At 44.5% G+C, this 24,455-nt stretch overlaps 1 protein-coding gene across 1 annotated transcript in view; it reads left to right on the top strand.

Annotated features, from left to right (window-relative positions):
* The window catches only part of LOC122792864 (kynurenine/alpha-aminoadipate aminotransferase, mitochondrial-like), an 808,921-nt gene that overhangs the window by 161,175 nt on the left and 623,291 nt on the right, over nucleotides 1-24,455 (top strand). The window lies entirely within an intron of this gene.

Genomic DNA, 24,455 nt, shown 5'->3' with positions numbered 1-24,455 from the left:
AACAGTACAGTGTAATTATAGCATTGTGGGTATATACCAGCATGCCTGATGCAGTTACAGTATGAATGTCATTGTATTGTTTTGTACACCCATACTAATTACCACAGTGTTCTGTCTGCACATCTGTGCATACTGGTGGTGAGGCTGTGAAGGGATGGCCACCTATATAGGTAGCAATGGGGACACAACAATGTACATATTGATACTCAATGATGGCCATGTCAACTGCGAGTTGCATGCTGTCCACCCACGACTCTGAAATGCAGATGTTTCAGGATGTTGATATCTGTGCAGTACTATACAGTAGGTTCAGGGCTCACAAGAGCGCACTAGCACTACAAGGTCACACCTCATACCATGCATAACAGCACCAAAACACAGAACTAACTATGACAGGAGGGAGAGTGTCCATAGATGTCAAGGATACTGTGGTGCCAGGACAGGTAGCATGCATCATACTATGTCTGGAACTGCTGAGTGAGGGCTCAGTGTCTGTTATTTGACATGTGTATTATTACAGGTATGAGCACTTGGGTATCAGGCCAGTTATTCAACATTACGAAGGTACGTGGTCTATACACTTGTGGGGGTTGCGGCTGGACCCAGCCCGTCTGACCTGGGAATGTCTGGGTACTGGCTTAGAGTGCCTGCATATATGCACTGTTACATACTGGAAGTCGTACACCTTGTTTGTTGTAGCATAGTCTACATACAGGCCTGCTGACTATAGCTTTGTTTGTATGCATGTTTGCCTGTTATGTTCCTGAAACACAGATTCCACCTGCGGTGCAGATATACAGTGCCTCTGTGGATCCCTAGTGACATCTGTGTTGCTTACTGTACTGATGTCCATGTGTCACTTGACAGTATGTCACTGTTTGTCCTGTTTGCATGTAGCTTGTCTGTAACACATTGCATATGACTTACCTCACATTTGCTCAAGACAGCATTCATATATGCCAGCACTAACAATTCAGGAGCACTACACCCTCACATAGTCACCTTGAGTACCTTGTTCCCCATTGGCCCTATGTGTCGTTACTTAGTATGGGAGTCACAGTGCTATGGTAGCATGTGCAAAGGTCACCTGTTGATCTACTCTCAGGTCCAGTTGGTGAATCTGTGAGTCATGTGGCAATGTTACAGCTGCCTCATGTACACAGACAACCCTCTCCCCTTCCCATACATGTACAACACATGTGAGAGATGCAACCACATAGCCAAACTGGGGGCTAAGCTCTGTTTACACAGCACTGGCATTCCCTGTCAGGTGGAGTGGGATACTACAGTGAATTCAGTACCAGTCTCCCATAGACCTGCCATGACCACAATCCAAACAGACACACACAGGTACATTATTGGGCTCTCAGAATAGCATCCTGCCTGAGCAGCTGACACCTGCAAAGCAGACACACAAGCAAACATTACGCCAGAGCAGAGCACATGCAACACATAGCTCACAAAGCCTGTGTGCCAAACAGTGTCAGGCCATGCGCCTAGACAACACACCTGCTACGGGTGTATGAGGTACCTCTATTGACACGTACACGGTGGTCCTGCTCCCAGGCTGAACAAGGTGACGGTCACGCTGAGCTGCCCGTCGGGCACTATGATCCACCACATAACACAAGCAAAGCAGTCACTCCAAGGCATGTAGCAGTATGACTCTGTCATTGTCTGTGCCAGTGTGTATGACCTTTGACGCACCTCCCTGGACTACATGTTAGGGGACATGGAGGGGCTCTCTGAGGTTGTGGCACAGGCTGGTATGACCCTGGCTTTGGGTAGCATCTCACCCTCACCATGAATGCTGTCACAATGTGTAGACAGGATCATCGGTTTCTGCACTTAACGTATCTTTCAGTGACATCCAAAGGGGATCCAATGCCTGTCAGTGTGGGATTACATGCTGGACATGCCACATTGCTTTGCTTGGGACAGCTTGCACCTGTCACCCATGGGTCGTTGTATATTGGCAGATGCTGTTGCTACACACATAGTGCCTTTGTATGCAAGGCTGACATTACATAGCCATTTACACAGGTATCACACGGGATGGGACACTAATAGCAATGCTACTCAACAGCAGCAGTGTAAACCTCAAGATGCATGCAGTGGAAACTGTCCTTAGCATGGGGTACAGCAATATCCGTGCAGTAACAGACTCCTGGTACAAGGCTCCCAGGTGCACACCATCAGTGCCAGGTCATTCCTGATACCATGCTTGTCATCCCCTACACATGCACCAAAACAGAACAGGGGGGATGTATCCAAAGGCACCTCAGATACACACCCCCAGGTTGGTGGCACTGCACAAAGCATCAGAGCCTCTCCATGTGCAACACACAGTGGGTTAGACTGCCTTCAGGTTCATAGCCTGGCACACACCACAGTCCCATACCCAGGAAACCCACTTGGCCTTCCTGACAACACTGGGAATATGACGGTCTCTACACACATCATTATATGGTTGTACTGCAACTACCCAAACATACAGTGTGAGCATTATTCTAGCTGCAAGACCCTATCTGAAGGTGTCTTATCATTCATTCCCTGCATTGCTATGGAACAACTTGTTACCACTCCCAAAAGTGGTGACAACATGCTGCACCTGTTCATCACCAACATGCGGACTATATGCTCCAGACCAATCATGTATCCCTCGCTGGTGGGATGACACCATCTACAACCCACACTGTATAGTCACATACCACATGCAGCCCCTGCACAGAACACCCCAGTCATACAGTTGTCTGATGCATATTCCATGTATTCACATGAGGCAGGCTTCGGACATGGGAACTCTTGCAGTTCACAGGTACATATGTGTAGGTGGCACACACATACATCATGTGTGCATTGGCATTACTGATATAATGTATGTCGTGCAATATTGGGAACAACACCCCACACACATGGACAAACTGTGTGACAAAATTACACATGGCATTTGTAGGATACAACCCCCTACTTAACTATGTTAGATCACTTGTGAGAGTCGCATTAGCAGAACACGCTATTTGCATTACTTGGGGGATTGCTTTCTCCTGCTGTACTAATAGGGTGCTGACATCATCAGTGTTTAGACAGTGGAATATGCAGCATGTGTTGTGTAGTGGAATATGCAGCATGTGTTGTTTAGTACTAGTTGCCAAAAGGGACATTTCTCATACATATGGAATTGCACAAACTACTCTCCCATACACAGTCACACACACACTGGGCACTTGCAGGATTCAAACCCCTACCTAACTATGTTATGACACTAGTGAGAGACACATTAGCAGAGCACGCTGTTTGCATTACTGGGGGGATTGCTTTCTCCTGCTGTACTTATAGGGTGCTGACATCATCAGTGTTTAGACAGTGGAATATGCAGCATGTTTTGTGTAGTACTAGTTGCCAAAAGGGACATTTCTCATACATATGGAATTGCACACACTACTCCCCCATACACAGTCACACACACACTGGGCACTTGCAGGATTTAACCCCCTACCTAACTATGTTATGACACTAGGGAGAGACGCATTAGCAGAGCACGCTGTTTGCATTACTGGGGGGATTGCTTTCTCCTGCTGTACTTATAGGGTGCTGACATCAGTGTTTAGACAGTGGAATATGCAGCATGTTTTGTGTAGTACTAGTTGCCAAAAGGGACATTTCTCATACACATGGAATGGCACACACTACTCCCCCATACATGGAATTGCACACACTACTCCCCCATACACAGTCGCACACACACTGGGCACTTGCAGGATTCAAACCCCTACCTAACTATGTTATGACACTTGTTAGAGATGCAGTAGCGGAGCGCACTATTCACATTACTGGGTATAATTTCTGCTCCTGACATATGTATAGTGTGCTGACATCATTATGGATGAAGAGGTATATACATCTGTTACTATCCATCAATAAGGGGGAGAGCATATCTATGCATTAACTTTGCACAGGCACAGTGGCCTACTGTACTGTGGAGGCAGACGCCAAATACACTGTGGATAGCCTTCTGTATTCCCTAGGGACAACAGTCAGGTATTGCACTCTACGGCCATATGTTTACCTGTCAGATGCACGTATCTGTTGCTCATATACTGTTTGTGGGTCTTTATTGCCATAGCCTTCCCTATCTCTATAAACAACATGTGTACTGTGGGAGATGTTTGCATACGAGTGGGATCCAGTACTTTACTTATGTCTCTGTTGTAACTTCACTGTGTGCACTGGGCAGATGTCTGTATTGTGGGAGGTTCCTGTGTTAACACATAAAAATGCCAGATATGTGTGTGCAACTGCTGAACTGTGACATGGCCTAAGTGTGTGAGCATGCCCAGTCCACAGTTTGTATGGCTTCTTGACTGCCACATCTCAGTTATCTAAGTGTGCGAGCATGCCCAGTGTGACCTTTCCTTATGTTTGGATCTGTGGACCACCACATTTCTGTTTGTGTGTGGACGCCATCTATATATCACATGTACAGTTGAGTGTTGGACATCAGGTTGTGTTCTTACTGCCCAACTGCTGTGTGTCATAACCTAACAGGCATTATGCTGTGCCTGCAGGGTGGCCATGGGATAGTTTGCATACAGTTGTCATCATCCTTTCCTGCTGACCAAACAGTTGTATTGTTGTATAGTGTACTGGTGCAAAACGTTCACTGTGGTTGACAGTATAATCGGTTTCAGTCCTATCACTGCTTGTAATGTTTTTAGTGAGCACACCAGACTGGTTGAGGGCCAGTTGTGCAGATATGACCATGTTGCATTTTGTTCAGATATGGACAGCTTAGTACATGATTGTCCGACATTGTTAATGTATTCCACAACTTGTGTGGACAGTGACAAGCAATGGCCATGTGCCCTAGTCCATTTATAATGCTAGTCAGAGAGTGTTTGTCCTTCAACACACATTTACTGGTGTTTGCCATGACATATGTCATGGTTAGTGTGCTGTGCCTCTGTCTACCCATGACATACAGGTGATATCCAGGGTACACCTGCCATCTCCCATCCAGTCATCATGATTCCTCTGGATGACGGTCACTGAGGGACTCCCTGGATATCCTGTAGTGGGAGTTTAGTCGTGAGTGGAGTGAGCTTCTGGGTTGTGGACCAATCAGTACAGCATGTCCTGTTTATGTCTGTGCTGGGGTTCAGGCCTGTCAGCTGCATAGGTCACCAGCATTCAGTGTTTACATGGTGCCAAATGTCCATTGATACCAGGTTGGTCATGGCTCTATACATCAGGCACAGTTCACATCCAGCCAGGCAGTATGGCACTGTGTGGAGCTGCATTTACTTTACTCAGGCGACACATGGCATCTGTTACAGCTCTGCAATCCTCCTGGTGGGGTATTTGTGTGGTCATTCCAGTTGCTGCAGGTGTCTGCTATGGTACATCCCTGAAGGGCCATTGTACACAATTGTGAGGCTGCTGATGGATGACTGGAGAGGCACATTGACCTACCCTAACCAAGCTGTGCTTACCTTCATGATTAGGTGGGTATATGGTATGTTTCTGTAACCACTACAAACACATGGTTGTCACATGCAGGATATGTATCACCTTGTGTCCCCAGGTCTCTTATTGCTCCTGATTGCTACTGGGTTAACACCTATGTGGTAATTTCTGGCCATGTACTGTGTTTCCACAGGGGTTGACTATACCCTATTCTGCATTTAGCTTGTTGACATGGCTGTGGCACCACTTGTGTGTTTCTATGTGTGCCTTTTGTAGGTTGCTTGTGTCAGCTGGAGGGTCCGATATGGTGGCCAGTTTGTCGTCCTCTGCAAACCTGTTCAGACAGAGTCCTTCCATGTTGGCCTGTACCTATGTGACATATATAGCATACAAGAGGGTTCCCAGGACCATGCCTTGTGGGATGCCAGTTGTACCTGGTTTGCAGGCTGCCATGGCTACAGCATGTCTGCCAGGTCAGTTCTGTCCTTGAGCTAGTTTGCAACCAATCTACTTGCATAGGGGTTTATAGTTAGGTTGGTGAGCTTATCTGTACCGCCAACTAGGGTATTGTATGGAAGGGTTTAGCAAGATCCAGATAGGCTGTGTGATCGACATTCCCCACATCACTGGGCTTGGTGCATGTTTCACATGAGTCAGACATGTGTACGGGTCAGGATCTGCCCTATGACAGCCACACTGGGTAGGGTCCAATGTCTGTAGGTACTCATTCTCGTTATTCATGGGATCCATGATCATCCTCTACATTACTTTGCCAACCTAGATATTCGGGGTTGAGGGGTGATAGTTTGCAGTATCCATTCAGGCACCCCCTTTGTGGTGTGGGACCACTGTTGCTGTACACCGCTCTTTGGGTACATATCCTGTGGTAGGACTGATAGTGCACAGTAATGCTATTTGCTGTTCCATTCTTCTTACAGTACTTGTTGGACACAACCCAGGACACCATCTGGTACCATTGATGCTGTGTGCTGTGCTTTGTGGATGCTGGCTGTTACCTCAGTATCTGCAATGTCGGGGGGCCAGCACTCTCCTGGGATAGATATTTGGCAGTTAGGTGCTGGTGGGGAGTTTGCAAAGAATCTGTTAAGTAGGATATTGGCAGTGTGTGTGGGTTTGGTGTATTGTTTGTGATATTAGAGTGCTGCAGAGCATATCTGTGGATTACCACCATGGTTCCTACCATCAGATAGGACAGCTGTGTGATAATCCTTTGTGTCCTGCACAATTTGTATCATCATAGGTTCATAGGTTCATACTAGGCTATCTGCCCTGGCCTTGTTTGAGCACGGACAGACTGTGTGTGGGTCTCAACACCCCTTGCAATGTGCATATCATGCCCACGTAGAGTTTACTTTCCGAGATGTGACACAGGGATGGCCCCCAGTGTACACCTGCTATCTCCCATGCACTTCAACGGATTTCTCTTGTTGAGTTTGTGTGTTGAGCTCAGCCTATCATGGACTGGGATTCTGTTCCAGAGTGTCCTGAGCCTCTGGGTTATGGATCTGTCCCTCCAGCACATCCTATTAATCTATGTGTAGAGGTTCAGATATCTCACTGTGGTGTGTCTGCTGGATTTGGGGTTTCTGCAGTGGAGCATGTCCATTCATTCTGGATTGGGCATGGCCTTGTACATCAGGCATACATCACATCTGACTGCAGTATGCTTCTGAATTAGGCTGTGGTTTCTTCAGCCAGGCTGCAGATATCCAATGTTTGGACCCTTTATCCTGTTGGTGGGGTACCTTTGGGGTCTTTCTGATTGCTGCATGTGTAAGGTAAGGTACATGCGGACTGGGGCATAGTTGTCATGTATGGGCCTGATAAGGGAAGGGTATGGGGGCACAGTGACCTCTGTAGCTCTACATGTGCATCTTTTCATATTAAGGTTGGCAATATAGCAGGTCTTCCTGGCCACCTTGGCAATGTGTGTGTCACATGACAGGCTACCGTCCACTTGTGTCCCTAGCTCCATGACTACTTCTTCCATACATAATGGATTGCCACCTATGTCATACTTTGTGTGTAACTTGTTTGGTATTTGTTGGGACATTCATACTCTGAAGTGTCTTCAGGAAGGCTGGCTGGGGTACCTGGGTTTGTGTTTGGGGTCTGTAGCAGGCTTCAAACAGGTACACAGTTTGAGACAGTGTTACTCGCCCGTGGATAGTCCATGCTGCTTCTTGCTGTGGTACCAACCTGGGGGTGTGGTTATTCTTGATGATTACTGGTAGTCACACTCCTATTGTCGTGTGTTCCATGTTTTGGAGCTGTAGAGCATGGTATGAGGCATAACCTGGTAGTATTAGGGTGCTCTTCTGGGCCTTGCCCAGGTTTCTGTTACAGAACACATATTACCTTTCTCCATGCTGTGGTGGGTTTGGTCCGCATGCACCTTGCAGGTTAGACTTCTGGCATTGGGTAGCATTACATCCTGGTTATTATCCCTTGTGCTACCTATGTTGGTGGGATTGTGTTTCCAGACTTACCTATTCCAGGCACAGTGGGGGTAACAGCAGCCTTTGCCAGTATCTACACAGCCAGGTGTGCTGGGTGCGTGCCATCCCTAGCAGGTGGGGCATCATGTCTTGCTCGGAATGTCAGCCCAGGCTGTCAGCCATGTGTTCCCCCTTGCTAACAGCAATACCTCAGCCAATTGTTGTACTTGATCTTGTTGTCTTCATAGTGTGGCATCATGCTTGGTGAGGGTGAGATGTTAGGTTGGGTTTTCATGTTTGCATATACTAGATGGTGTTACATTGCTTAACACATGGCAATCATGCCTCAGGTGGTGCTGCAGGGCTGCCTCTGTCGGATGCACATACTACACTCCCTGTACATGTTTGAGAGCAGGTTATGTCATTTTAGGCATCCCTGTTACTATATGAGTGAGTCAGAGAGGGGTATCATTCCCAGGGTTCCTACTGAGCCAGTGTATGTGCTATGCTTTGCCTCTTTGCCAAGGCCAGGGCATACTGGGCACGCCTCCTTCTGCCTACTGGGGCAGGCTCAGGTTGTTCCTCCTCCGAGTCACGCTCTGCCTGTGATGGCCTTGGCAATGGTGGGGGGCTGTTTGGCCCGGCCCTATGCTGGTCCTGCTGCAGCTGTTTTCGCAGGATCATATTATGTAGCATAGCACACACCATGACAATTTGGGTACATGTAGAGACATAGAGGAGCTCTCTGAGCATGTAGCCCAGGCCAGTATGACCCTGACCTTGAGTAGCATCTTACCCTCACCAAGAATGATGCCACAATATGAAGACAAGATGATCAATTTCATCAGTTGGCTTAAGTACTGGTGTCATTCAAAGGGGATCCAATGCCTGTCAGCTTGGGATGATATGCTCGACAAGCCACGATGCTTCGCTAGGGATGGCTTGCACCTGTCACCCCTGGGCTTTCGGATATTGGCAAAGGCTCTTGCTACCCCCATAGTGCCTTTTTTAGGCAAGGCTCAAAAGACAAACCCACCTCCATAGGTATCACAAGGGATAAGAAACTAAGAGTAATGCTACTCAATGCCAGAAGTCTAAACCTCAAGATGCACGCACTCGAAACTCTCCTTAGCATGGAGAACATCGATATCTGTGCAGTAACACAAACCTGGTTCAGGGCTCCCGAGAGCACCCCAGCACTACCAGGTTATACCTCATACCATGCTTTTCGGCCCCAAAACTTGGACTGAACCACAAAGGAGGGGGTATCGATATTCATCAAAGATACCCACACCTCCAGGTTGGTGGCAAAGCACGAAGCATCAGAGACTATCCATGTGCAACTAACAGTGGGTAAAACTGCCTACCAGTTTATAGCCTGCTACAGACCACCCTCCCAAACCCAGGAACCCCACTCGGCCTTTCTGAGAACACTGGAAAATATGAAGGTCTCTCCAAACACCATTATATTGGGCGACTTCAACTACCCAAACATAGACTGGGAGCATTACTCTAGCTCCAACACCCTAGCCCAAAGGTTCCTAGAATTTATAAACTCAAATGCTATGGAACAACTTGTTACCACTCCCACAAGAGGGGAAAACATACTGGACCTGATCATCACCAACATGGGGACTCTATGCTCCAGACCAGAAGTGTATCCCTCACTGGTAAGATCAGACCATAAACTAATCTCACTGGATATTCACATCCCGACTCCGCCCCCTGCCCAGAGAACCACAGTGAAAAACTTCTCTAAAGCAAATTTCACACTCCTCAAAACCGAGGTGGAATCCTTCAAAGCCCCCGGGCCTGTGGAAAATACAGCCCAGACCGCAGAATCCTTTATAAACGCATTCTATGAACACCTTCAGGAATGCATGGATCATGCGATCCCAAATAAAACCAAGACCCAATACTCCAAAGGCAGACGTCCTGGCTGGTGGACCCCAGCCATAAACGAACTATACAATAGAAGGAGGAAGCTACTACATGATAGAGCAAAATCCCAAAAAGGGAAGGCATCTCTGATCAGTATTAGCAAAAAACTATAGGCACTCATAAAATCGTCTAAGGCCAGCTTCGAGAGAAAAATTGCACAGGACACTAAGGATAATCACAAGGCTTTCTTTAGTTATGTTAGAAACTTGAGTGGTAATTCCCAGATATGCTCAGAATTAGTGCAGAATGACAAAAAATACACTGAACCCACAGACATTGCCAACATCCTAGCTGACAGGTTCAGCGCAAACTCCCCCACCAAAGGGCAAATATCTATCCCAGCAGAGTGCTGCCCCCCTGACATCTCAGATGCTCAGGTAAGAGCCGCCCTCTCCAAAGCAAAAAACACAGCATCAATGGGACCAGCCAGTGTCCCGGGCTGCGTCCTACATGAACTCCAAGAAGAGCTAAACCCAAACATAAAACTACTGCTCAATCTCAGCCTTACTACAGGATATGTGCCCAAAGAGTGGCGTACAGCAACAGTGGTCCCTCTCCATAACGGTGGTGCCTCAACGGATCTTGGAAACTATCGCCCCATAAGCCTGACTAGCTTGGTCTGCAAAGCTATGGAAAGGATCATCATGGACCTCATAAATAAAGATATTGGGGACCTACAGACACTGGATCCTACCCAGTTCGGCTTTGTTAAGGGCAGATCCTGCCTCTTAAACCTGGTTGATTTCTTTGAAACAGTCACCAAGGCCATTGACGAGGGGAAGGTGGTCCACACAGCCTACCTGGACCTCGCAAAAGCCTTCGATACAATACCCCTCTCGGGCATTATAGATAAGCTCACCAGCTTAAATGTAAACCCCTATGTCACTAGATGGATTGCAAACTGGCTCAAGGACAGAACCCACATGGTTAGAATTGCTGGAGCAATGTCAGACTCCAAACCAGTTACAAGTGGTGTCCCACAAGGCTCAGTCCTGGGACCTCTCTTGTTCAGTATATATTTCTCGGAGGTACAGGCCAACACGGAAGGACTGTGGCTGACCAAGTTCGCAGATGACTGCAAACTGGGTGCCATAATCGACTCTCCAGCCGACACAAGCATCCTCCATACGGGCCTCATAGAAACAGACAACTGGTGCCAGAGCCATGGCCTCAAGCTAAATGCCAAAAAGTGTATAGTCATCCCCTTTGGCAAAAACAAAGTGCCCACAAATTACCACATAGGTGGTAATCCATTAAGTACAGAAGAAGCAATTAGGGACCTGGGGACCCAAGTAGATAGCAATCTCTCATTTGACAACCACGTGGCCAAAGTGGTTAGAAAAACATTTTATATAGCCCACCTAATCATGAAGGGATTCACATCTAGATCAGGGGAGGTCATTGTGCCTCTTTACTCAGCCCATAATTGAGTACAATGCCCCTTTTGGGATGTACTTTACCAGACACCTGCAGCAACTGGAAAGACCCCAAAAGTACCTCACCGAGAGGATCAAAGGGTTCAAACAGATGTCATATGCTGCCCGGTTAAAGAAACTCCAGCTCTACTCAGTGGCATACCACCTGTTCAGAGGCGATCTGTGCCTGATGTATAAAGCCATGTCCAACCTGGAATTAATGGACATGCTGCACCTCAGAAAATCCAAATCCCATCGAGCTACGCGCTCAAGAGACTTGAACCTCAGCACTGAAATAAATAGGACATGCTGGAGGGACAGATTCATAACCCAGAGGCTCCCTTCACTCTAGAATAAAATCCCAGTCCAGGTTAGGCAGAGTCCCTCATTGATTCAGGAGGAATCTTGATGAGTGGATGGGAGATCGTAGGTTTACCCCGGGTATCACTTCTGTGTCGCTGTTAGAGGCACAGTATACTAACCTCGAAAAAGGGCATAGCAAAATAAATTTAAAATGGGTGGCGAAAGCCAAACACATTCTGGCTTGGCTTATAAATGCCCTAGGGCAGATAGCCTAGTATGAACCTATGAACCTATGAATGTACTCAGTTGTCAACTGAGTACATTTCTGCAACTAACACGACTCTTACACGGGCTGGTTTCAGCTTCGTGGATCACTAATCTACCTCATTTGCATGCCTTTCGGCTGCAAGTGGGGTGATTTGCATATCCACGCCCTGCCCGTGTAAGAGTCGTTTTAGCTTTCTCTTACACGGGATTTCGGGCTGTTCCTGGATCGCGATGGCTGCATAGAGTCTTACACGGCTCTTAGTCTCCATGCAAGCCATCGTGAATCCTGCCCACTGTCTTTCTGGTTTGGAGTGAATTTCAGACCAGAAAGGGAGCCCCCATCCATTCTTTCTTCCTGTAACAAGATCCCACCTTAACTTACACTTATAATGGCCATCTGTGCCCTTGGTAAGGTCAGAAACATCTCCGTTGCATGGGGACATATGTGGTACAAGGAAGCCTAATTTTTTGCAATCAGAAACAGTCTAGTAAACTCCTTTATTCCTCTTATGCACATCTTTTAACAGAGAATTAAAAATTAGCAATGTCTCTGATGCCTGGAAGCAGGCTGCTGAGGTCCCAATCCACGCACTTTGCTGGTTACAGATTGACCAGGTTCAAAAACATATTGTATAAGGCAGTGGAGGGACTCGTCTTCGAACTTATTTGTGCAGAAACATGAAACCACTTTGTCCATGACATAATCCAGTAAAGTTTTGTCAAAGAAAGACCTTGCATGCTTTACCTCGTATATATATTTTTTGTGAGTGACACCACTACCCTTGATGAAGATTTATTTGTACTTGTATCATACTTAAGTTTGGCTAAAGTGTTCGATATACCCTGATGGAACCATACATAAACTTAGAGATCCAGAGGTAAATGAATTTGTAATAACTTGGGTCTACATACTTATACACATCAGAAGAACTCCTTTCCTCACCATTCTCTGTCTTTACTAAAGTCTGTTATGACTAAACAGCGAAGCTACTCCTGTCTGTCTCAACAAATATGTAGATGATTACAACTTGGGAGCATTACCTGTAACCCCAGTTACTGCCTCCCTTCAAACATCCCTTAATATACGCATGAACAGTGCAGCAGACATTACATTGTTCCACTGCTAGAAATGCACTAGAGTTTGGCAAAACACCACCATTACCTCCTTACACTGTTTATGGTCAACAGTTAAATGCTGACAAAATAGTAAAAGACATTGAAGTACTTACGGTGATGACATTTCATTTGATATCCAAATAGCTGCTATAGTATTTAAAGCATATTGAATTGCCCGCCTGATCCTCCATGGGGTTGAAAACCATGCCATAGAAGTAGGTGTCTCCCTTTACATAGCTATTAAAACAATTACACAAGACGGCACAGCACTATTGACTTAAGTAAAATTAATACTAACCATACAGTGAAACATGGATATCTCAGAAACTCCTGGGCTCTGGGATAAAGTCCCTTGTCAAATAATTCTGGTTAATTAAATCATATTGTTAGGAAGAAACTGGATGACTTGATGGGCACCTGCAAGTTTCACATGGGATCAAGGGCATTGACATCCCTGAGGGTCAGTAGGCCTTGAACGTGTTCACCAGAGCTATAAACCTACAGGCAGAATGTATGTTAGACTTCTGTGTTAGGACTATTTTAAACATATTCTAAAACACAAAAAAGAGCATTTGCATGCACAAGGATGCATGTGAATACTTTGTAATCTAAAAAAATAACATGGTTTTGCCAGTTTAAGAATGATATTTAATTTATGAGGAAGGAGAAAAAAAAACAAATAGTTATGTAATAAGTAAGCAAAGCTCCGCAGGGCCAGTATAGTTTATTATCTGATGGCAGACTGACAAAAATCACAGCTGAGTACCTTTGTATTTATGCAGTCTTAGAGGCATTAGGCCCTTCTAATTTACATAAAAGCTTGTTCTTACAAAATATATTTTAGTTATTTTCCTTGAATGGTTTCCTAATGCTGTTATAAACATGACATCATTCTATTTTTAAACAAGGTACAAAGATACAATATTGCTGCTATAATCATTTCATTCATCTTATATATCCAGTATTGCCGCGGTGGTATGGCGGTAGCGTTGTTACCTCACAGGTTCTCCCGTTCGATTCTCGGCTTGGCTTGGGAGTGCCTTCTGTGTGGAGTCTGCATATCCTCCCCGCAGTTGGGCAGCGTTTGAAAGACATGCGTGCGTAAATGGGAGTGCCTTCGTTGAAGGTTGGACGTCGAGCTGGCACCTTGGCGTTTCGTAAAAATCTACTGCCAGTCATTAGTGGACCTGAGTTCCGCTGTGGCGATCCTTTACCGGGAAAAGCCGAAAGACAAACAACAACAACATCTTATATATCCAGTATTAATATGTTGTAAGTCATTCCTTTTATTTGAGTTACTTGGTAGGAAAACGTAGGATGTTCATCGTGTTTCACTGCTGCAGTCATTACACTTGGGTTATCCTGCCGTCAGGCGGTCCCGCAGTCGGCCAGAGTTCCAAAATCTTGGTCCAGCGTCGGTTGCTGTCGCTTCTTCCCTGACGTCAGTGCGCCAGGGGTATATAAGATGCAGCCGACGCCATTTTCTTCTTTCTTGCCACGCGGTGCCTGAAGCAAAAGCAGTTCGCAAGTGCCGGTCGGCCGTCTCCTGAGATTTTCTAATTTCAGAACTGAAGTCTTCAGTAAAGCTAAGTACCCCGTTGGGGAAACTTTTTTTTGCCTCAGACCGATGTCAGTAAAAGTTAATAATTGTATTTCTTGTGGGAAGCAAATACCTCATAAGGATTTTCATTCTTACTGTATTCCATGCCTAGGCCCAGACCACGACGTCACTAGTTGTCGGTTTTGTGCTAGATTTAACAAATGCACTATTAAACATCTGTTTGATTTTGCACGCCGTTATTTTGGCCGAAGGTTCAATTATACCATGCCGTCGGAACAACCGACGACTGGAATTCACAAAAAACGTAAAGACAAGGATAAGGACAGGCAACCGAAGTCCAAAACCGACAACGAAGCCTCTTCCAGGCCAGTCGCCGGTTCGCCGGTGCTCAGTGAGGCGCTTTCGCAGCCCCTGACTCCCGCTGCCTCAGAGCCACAGGCCGCCTCCGACTCCCACGTGGTGACATCTAGGCCTCTGGAAACTCAAGGTATTGGGCCTACGGAAACTATTCCCTCAGATGGGTCTGGAGCCGCTGAGCAGGCATCGGCTTCTGTGGGTGTCTTCAGACCTTCACAGCTTACAATCAAAACAACAGCCAAGTCAAAAACTCCATTAAAAACAAAGAAACAAGTACAGCATTCTCCTGGACAGGCTTCCATGCCTAAGAAACAGATGCTCAAAATGGCCGAAGACCTAATTACTCTGATCAGGGGTTCCCATCCCCCTCCTGATAAAAGGCGTAGGCAGGATACAGACTATGGTTCCTCTGACCAGGTTTCCATTTCCTCTGATTCCTCTTCAGATCAGGGATACTCTTTACCCCCCTATGAGGACTCTGATGCTGAAGAATCTATCCCTTCAGCCTCTCCTCCTGAGGATTACTCTTTTGGGGAAACTTTACATACCATGAGGGAGCATTTCCATTGGGAGACCCCGGATTATTCAGAATCCAAGAAAAGGCTCAGAGATTTTCTGTTGTTGCCTCAGCACAGGCCCCTGGCTATTCCGCCTTGTGGATTATGTGTTCTCTGAATCTAGTTTAACCCCTGATTCTTTGCCCCCAGCTCCAGTCAAGCCAGACAGGTACTATAGAGTCCCTGGCTCTCACAAATTTCTTTATAAAATCCCTGCTGCAGACCCAGAAACTATTTCCCAGGGTCCCAAAGGGGTAAAGGCTTCCACTGCAAAAAATCCAGTTCTCTCGGACAGGGATTCCAGAGCATTGGATAGATGGGGGAAGAAAGTTTACACTTCTGCAACACTAGCAATAAGGGCCTTAAATTGCCAGTTCCACATGCTTAAATACCAACAATATTTAATGTCTTTGCTAAAACAGAAAATGCCTACAAGTTTAGACGGTCCTGATCATAAGGAAATGCAGGACTTATTGCATGCAGCTGAACAAGTGGGAAAACATATTCTGCAATGTGGTTTTGATTCTTTAGAGGCATCTTGTAGAGCCGCAGTTACAGGATCTGTGATAAGAAGGCATGCTTGGTTAAAAGAACAAATTTTACCTGATCATGTTAAGGCAAAATTATTGGATGCTCCTTTACAGCATGATATCTTGTTTGGTGTTAAGGCTGAAGAGGTATTAAAGAAAATGGAGGATAAAGCAAAATCTATGCAGACAGTAAAGGATTTCTTACAGGTACAGCCTCCTAGATTTAGCAGAAATTGGCCTTCCAAAAATTGGTCCTTTCCAGTGTCAGACAGACCTCAAAGAGGCAGATACAGATGCCCAAGAGGCAGATCTCAGCCCCAAGGCTCTTACAGACCTCGACAGTGGGGTGCTTCAACCCAAAAAGGAGGCGAAGACAAGTCACAACCATTCAGGAAACAGTCCCAATGATTTCCCCTTTCAAATGCCAAGCTCTCACCTTTTGGCAGCTCCCTTAGGGGGGAAACTAGCACTTTTTCAACAAAATGGGCATATAATCACCCAAGACAAATGGGTACTGAATATTTTGTCTCAAGGTTACAGGTTTCATTTTCACACTCTACCAAGGCCAAAAGGAATGCCAGACTTGCCTCAAAATCAATGGGCAGAGGCACAAAAGCAAATTACAGCTCTCATGGACATGAGAGCTATTCAAAAAGTGCCAGTACAGGAACAAGGACAAGGATTTTATTCAAGACTTTTCTTAGTCCCCAGAAAGGACAAAGTTTGGAGACCCATACTGGACCTATCCATTCTAAACACCGACCTGGATATACCAAAATTCAAAATGTTGACACTACAGCAACTTCTTCCCATGCTAGGCAAGAAGGCTTGGCTTGTTACTTTGGTCCTCAAAGAGGCATACCTGCATGTCCCAATCAGACAAAATTGCGGAAGATACCTCAGATTCATAGCTGGCACAAAGCATTACCAATTCTCTGCACTGCCCTTTGGATTATCTACTGCGCCCAGGGTCTTCACAAAGTGCCTGGCACTATTAATTGCATTTTGCAGACAAAAAGGAATTCAGATATATCCTTACTTGGACGACTGCCTTATTCAAGCAGAGAGCAAGGACATTCTACTACAACATCTGGCATTTGTAAAAAGATTACTAATGGGCCTAGAGTACACAATAAATGAAAAGAAGTCAAAACTAGTGCCCTCACAAGAGATAATATTCCTGGGTGCAAGCTTAAATACAACTGCCCAGATGGCTTATCTCACGCCAGACAAGCGAAGGCAACTGACTCAGTATTTTCATTTGATGGCAACAAAAACCCAACTCCCTGCAAGAAAAATTCCGCAGGCCTTGGGGTTCATGGCATCTTGCATTCTACTAATACCATATGCCAGACTGCATATGAGGAAGTTACAATTTGTATCGACCCAACACTGCCACAGTTTGGAAGCGATAATACCACTCATTCCCTGCCTTCAACAGGAGTTTCAATGGTGGGCACAGGCATGTCACCACAACAAGGGGACAGCCTTTCACTTTACCCACAGCCAGGCAGACAATAACAACAGATGCATCGGACTACGCCTGGGGAGCACACATGGCAGGACAATGTATCCAGGGCGAGTGGACCACAGACCAAATGCATCTCCACATCAATCAAAAAGAGATGCTAGCTGTACAAAATGCCCTGACAGCTTTTAAGGACCTTCTGCATCCAGGACAATTGCTACTAAAGACGTACAACACCACAGTTATGTGGTACATAAACAAGCAAGGGGGCACACATTTCTACCCCCTATGCAGACAAGCCATGACTTTGTGGAACACAGCACTGACGTACCAAGTTCATCTGCAAGCACAATTCCTGCCAGGAAAGAAAAATATACTGGCAGACGACTTAAGCAGAAACATCTTGGATCCTCACGAGTGGAAACTAAATCCACAAGTATTCAGCATGATAACTCAGAAATGGGGGTGCCCAGACATAGATCTCTTTGCCTCCCCTCTGAACTGCCAACTACAGAAATTCTGCACAAGGACTTACCACACACAAGCATGGAAAGTGGACGCTCTCTCATTCAGTTGGAAAACACTAAAAGTTTATGCCTTCCCACCACTGCCTCTCCATGCAAAGGTACTCCTAAAAGCCAGACTAGCGAGGCCACAAATGATCCTGATTGCTCCGGACTGGCCTCGCCAGCACTGGTACCCAATATTAAAGAACATGGCTCAAGGCCCAGCATGGATTTTACCTAAAGTACTTCATCTTCTGACTCAGCAAAACAATCAGATCCTGCACAGCCAGCTCAAAACCTTAAATCTGGCTGCATGGCAGATTACTTAACCAAACAGACAACACGCCTCTCTAAAGCTGTTATGGATGTCATTTTGGAGGCCAGGAGGCCCCGCACCAGGAAATCTTATTCAGAAAAGTGAAAAAGATTCTGCGCCTGGAACCAGGCTCAAGGCCTTGACCCTCTTGTTCCAAATATTCCTCAGATATTACAAAACTTAACTGAGATGCTGGACAAAGGCCTATCATTTTCATCTATTAAGATCCACGCCTCTGCCATTTCAGCTCATTACAACATGGACCCTCCTATTTTCTCTCATCCATTACTAAGGCAATACCTCAGAGGGGCTAAAAACATAAGACCGCCCTGGAGAGCACCAACACCAACTTGGGACCTCAACTTTGTCTTGAAAAAACTAACTTTACCACCTTTTTAGCCAGCTAATTCAGCAGAATTAAATTTTTTGTCATAGAAAACTGCTCTGCTTCTGGCAATAACTTCAGCACGAAGTCTCAGAGTTACAGGCACTAATGGCAGTGGAACCTTTCATCAAGACAGGGTTTCCCTAAGAACAAACCCTACATTTATGCCAAAAGTGATATCCAGTGTGGCTCTTAACCAAACTATTCACTTGCCAACTTTTTTATCCAAATCCCTCCCAAAATAAAGGGGAGAGGCTTCTGCACTCATTGGACATACACAGGCAGTTACGTTTCTACTTGGACAAAACAAAAGCTTTCAGGAAAACTGAGCAACTGTTTGTATCATATGCTGTGGGAACACAAGGAAAGGCTATCTCAAAGCAGACTATTTTGAAGTGGATAGGTCACTGTATCCGTTTCTGCTACACACAACATGGAAAAACTGTGCCTAACAACATTAGGCCACATTCTACCAGGGCAGCAGCCACTTCAGCAGCCTTTCTTAGAGGAGTACCAACCAAGGATATTTTGGAAGCTGCAACTTGGAGTTCAGTGCACACCTTTACCAAGCATTACCACTTGCCTCTTTACTCTAAATCCAGAGCTGGCTTTGCCACTGCAGTGCTGCAGGGCTTCATAGCCACTCCAAATCCTTTATAGACCCAGCCGCCCAATCTCAGCTTTGGGATTCAACCCAAGTGTAATGACTGCAGCAATGAAACACAATGAACATAGTACAGTTTGTACCCACCATAAATGTAGATGTTCGAGTGTATTCACTGCTGCAGTCCAGGTTACCCTCCCTCCATCCCCACTATCTTGGCTGGGACTTATCTATTCCTTTCTATCCAATACAATTTATGTGGTGTATTTGCTTGTAAGTGAAGGTATTGTTTTTATTTCTTATGTATGTTTTATTAGCAATATGTGTTGCCTACTTATTTTGGGGCACCTGACATCTGGGGCAAGAAAAACTGAAGAAAATGGCGTCGGATGCATCTTATATACCCCTGGCGCACTGATAACAGGGAAGAAGCGACAGCAACCGATGCCGGACCAAGACTTTAGAACTCTGGCCGACTGCAGGACCACCTGATGGCAGGATAACCCAAGTGTAATGACTGCAGCAGTGAATACACTCGAACATCTACATTTATGGCAGGTACAAAACTGTACTTTCTGCCTAGCTGTACTCTACAGTAGCTAAATAATGAGAATTCAGAATGGTGTTGCACATAATATGGATTGTGGCATAAAGACAGAGAATACAGCAGCTGATTCTAAGTGAATTAAGAGCATAATGTACTTAAACATTTGTTTAAGTGGTCTGCACATTCCATCTCTCTCTGGTGTTTTCTTAGACAACACAGAACTCTGCCTTTCAAGTCATTTGTTCTGTTCCTCATATACACGCAGTTTCAGTTATTTATGATTACTTTATATGCGTGCCTGTGTATGTGTGTGTATGTATGTATGTGTAATATAAATATATATATATATTTGTGTGTGTGTGTGTGTGTGAGTGTGTGTGTATATATATTTTTTCACATGTTTAGAAATGCCTTTGACAAAATAAAAAATATATATATATATATATTATTGTATTTTCCTAACATAGTACTTATTGTGATGTATGCAGTTTTACAGCTAGGTACAGTGTAGCAGTGTGTGACCTTTCATTCCATTCTGTTGACCTTTAACTAACAGGATTTCATGCTAACTTTAAACACAGTAACAGACTGGCAGTGTATTTCTTGAAGGTTACTTCTACTAACTAGTTTACACCTGCCTTTTTAGAAGAATTAGTTTAATTTAGTTAAGTGTGGTGGTGCTGCGGTAGCGTTGTCGCCTCACGGTTAGACGTTGCCCGTTCGATTCTCAAATAGAGCGTCTTCTATGTGGTGACATGCGTGAATGGGCGTTCCTTCGTTGAAGGTTGTGCGTTAGGCCCGGCAAGCCAGCACGTAAAAATCTACTGCCAATCATTAGCGGACCGGAGTTCCGCTGTGGCGACCCCTAACCGGGAAAAGCCGAAAGACACAACAACAAAAGGTTTCAATCAGTTAAATGTACATTTATTTTGATAGTTGTGCCTTTGATAGAATGAGGAATTTTTATACACGCCCTAGACATTTATAATCTGCCTTGACTGAGGCCCTTTTAGCCAGGCAATGTATTTTTATGGCAGCTTTTTATTCTTATTATTAATTATTGACATAGTCTGACTACACCACACTGACATTTCTATCTCAAGGTAACTGCATGTATTTAAGGAATATTTTGTAAGTTGGTATACTATTTGTTTGAGATCCCAGTACTATAGCAGTTCTCCCTGAACAAACATGAGGACCCATGTTTGTTGTTCATGCTCAGTGGGTATATCAGTATTCAGACTTCATCGGTTCAGTACACTATATCTTGGACCTGATGCACTTCATCCACTATCAAGATGTGCACTGATTGATGTCTTACATCTGATAGCAACAATTACTAGGCTCACACAACCTGGAATGCCAGCTATAGCTACCGTAAGTATTGTTTTTCTCTCCAGCCACTGTTAAAACCAGTCAGTCAGCCAAGAGAATCAGTCTACTTTGCTTCCGTTTTTTTGAGCAGTTTCCTCATTTAGTCAGAGTTGGCTTCTGGTCTCAGGTTCATTATCAGGAATATATTCATAACATTCCTTTCTCACTGATGTACAAATACCACATTTACATACCTCTGAATTGTCCAGATTTGTGCAGAATATCCACATTTTTGCCTCATATTTTTGGTCTGTTCCTTGTAAAATGTGAAGTTTTCTGGCAAATCCGTGAGCATCGAAGTCATTAAATAATAACGGACATTTGAGTTTTGGACGTTATAACCACCAGAAAATGCATGCTAACACTATGCCTGTTACTCTAGTATCTTTTTAAGTTTTAAGAGCAATATTTAAAATCTGTCCCTATTTTTGGGTTTTTGTCCCCACATAATTTTAGGCTTTGTCCAGATTTCTTACACCAAGAGGTTGAGAGGTATGCACATTTAACTATATAGTGACTCACATGTAACACTACTACATTCCTCTAAAGCATTGCTAAATTCCAGGTTTCCCAAATTTCTTTTACTGCTCCCTTTGTAAAGACTGGTGCTCCTGATTAAACATCATCTCACGTCTCACATTTATTTTTACTGTATTAATGTGTCTTTTAAGTTTAACATTCCTAGCATTGTGACTAGGCAAGAAAAGGAGTATGCCTAATTAGTAGAATTGCTTGTTCTAAATAACATAATCCAATGCAACCTTAAAATGTTCATAACATTGTTCAGATGGTGAACTGGTGGTTATTTCTTCCTTCTTGTAGGCAAAAATCACATTTTTGACAAAAGTCATAAAAAGGTTGTACAGTCTCAATTTCCTTAAGGTTTAACATATCAAGAACTGAAAATGTTACTCTTAGCATCTTGTGGTATCTCTGCCTACTTTCAGAACTGGTAAACTGTAAAGCCGCTGGCAGAAAGCTGCATCCTTGATGAACTTCTAACAGTATGGGTGTAAAGATTTGTCAAGATTAGATTTCATGTGTAGTCATGTTCAATATGTAAAGAAAAAGACCCCTAGTAAGTTATCTTCCTTCCATTTTAATGTTTCTTTACATTTTTGGATTTAAACACATCTTGGCAGCTGATTTTTTTGTACATTTAAGCTTGCACTGCCAATAACCTTACTTTTGTAATACTGTAGGGTTCTACTCAATTTAGGCCCAGTTTTGTTTATATTACCAAACTGGTAAACCATGACAAGATTTTCTTGTTCTAATTGTACCTCCCTATTTTCCTAGATCTCATTTTGTATATGAAGTTTTAAACTGGGGCTTGTCCAACTTTCCAGACTCTCCCTCTTTATTCAACTGATTTGGTATTGGAGCTGGTCCCACAATTTTAAAGTTCTTTAGGAAAGACCTCACCTTGCCAGCCATTTCAAAGTCCTTTAGGATATTGCAGTTTTTTTCCAATGTCATTCACTAGGGCTGGTGTCTTTCCAACTTCAGTAAGCAAGAGATGTGAGACCTCACCCTGTTGGGATTATGGAAGCACCCTCCAAGTCAATCTACTTAGATGGGGGTCCATGGTGTCTTCCACCTCCCACCTCTAGAATGGGTCACACTGGAAACTGAACTTCTTCTTTAACCCCTGTTTCCTCCCTCTGCTTCTTGTGCTGTCTTTGTTTCCATCCTGCTCTAATCATTTTTTAAGGTTCTGTTAGCCCTTTCAATTCACTCAGAACTTTGGAGATAGTATGAAATCTCAGTTTGATTCTCCAAGTTTGACACATTTGTATTGTTACCTTTTAAGTGAAGTGGGTTCCCTGATCACTTTGTATCTGCCGAGGTACACCTGCACCCTTTCCCAGGACCCCAGTGCTTGTGGGAGTTTGCTTCCCTCTGTTACACTTTCCTGCACTGTGCGTTGCACAGGTATGGTTTTTAATGTCTGCTCTCATGCCATCCATTTAAATGTGGGACTGACAATCTGTTGTAGCTTTTCCCTTCCTGGGTGTTATGACATGTAATATTCTTTTTCAGGCTGAGTTGTTTTCACACAATGCAGATGACCTTTTTTTGAATTCTCCTAACATTGACCAGAATTTTGGGAACACAAGCCATGTCCATTCGTCCCCTTGCTTTATCTCAAACTACTCAGTCTTGTTTTCCTTGATAACATCTAACTTTTCTCTCAGAATTTTTATTAAAATTCTTAGCTGTTGATTAGCTTTGTGTGTTTTTGCATTTAGGCTCACATGGGTACTTTGTTCAAATTTTGGACCCCATAATGGTCTCATTTCATTTGTCCCCAAAACTGTTAGTTCGCATACACTAGGTGTGGTGATGATCCCATCACAGTGAACCTGAGTGGCTTGACCCATCTTGTCCTCCACTTTGTGCTCTTACTCTGTGCACTGGTCTTTACAAAAGTAAGCTCTACAGTGTGTAAAGGCAAATGGTTCATAGGTAAATCCATTGGTGTTTTACACTTATTCAAAATCGTCTGCATCATTTCACTTGGTTGTTTATCTTCCTTGATGCTTAGTTCCTATAGCCAGTACTGCAGATAATTCTGTATTGGATATGTTTGCTCAGCACTGAGTACTCCTTCCTTTGCTAACTGAACTGATCTACTGTTTATTTGGTCTGACTCTATACTTAATCTTTGATATGTTGTTTGACCTTGTTTATGCTTCAACACTTCCTGGTGGCTGATTGGTTTCCCATTAGTTGTAATCAAGCCTTTCCTTGCCCAGATGAGGAGAGATGAGGTCAGGACTCGGACTAGATACTTGCTCTCCATGTATATGTTCACAGGTGTGAGCAGTAGTAAAGCTTGCTTGACTATTTGTATTTCAGCTTTTTATGATGAACATTCCCCTGGGAGACTTCCCTTTTTTGTTCCTTTGTTTCTGGGTTGTAGATTGTCCATCCTGTTAGAAAACACCTTCTTTCAGGGTTCCAGTATCTGGAACCATCTGTGTTCCAGTTCGTACTACTGGGAGTTAAAGGTACACTCAGAGCTGTACTGGAGGGAATGAGTTAAGTAAGCAAAAGATAGGAAAGACCTCACACTATCAGCAGTGTGGAATTCCACTCCAAGTCAGTAGTCGGGGATCTGCATTCGCCTCCAACCTCCTGGGCTGGGGTCTTTTTACAGATCAGACCATTCTGTCCCTCTAATCCTATTTTTTTGCTGCCCTACCACTCTTTCCAGTGATGAATCTTGCACTGTCTCATTTCCTCCCAGGTTTTGGCACCAAAACTGTAAAGTAACTTA

The sequence above is a fragment of the Protopterus annectens genome, chromosome 2.part0 (genome assembly GCF_019279795.1).
Source record: "Protopterus annectens isolate FY-2018-M chromosome 2.part0, PAN1.0, whole genome shotgun sequence".
In the NCBI taxonomy this organism is placed as follows: Eukaryota; Metazoa; Chordata; order Ceratodontiformes; family Protopteridae; genus Protopterus; species Protopterus annectens.
The sequence above is the reverse complement of the archived record's forward strand: the minus strand, read 5'-3'. Positions and strand labels throughout refer to the sequence as shown.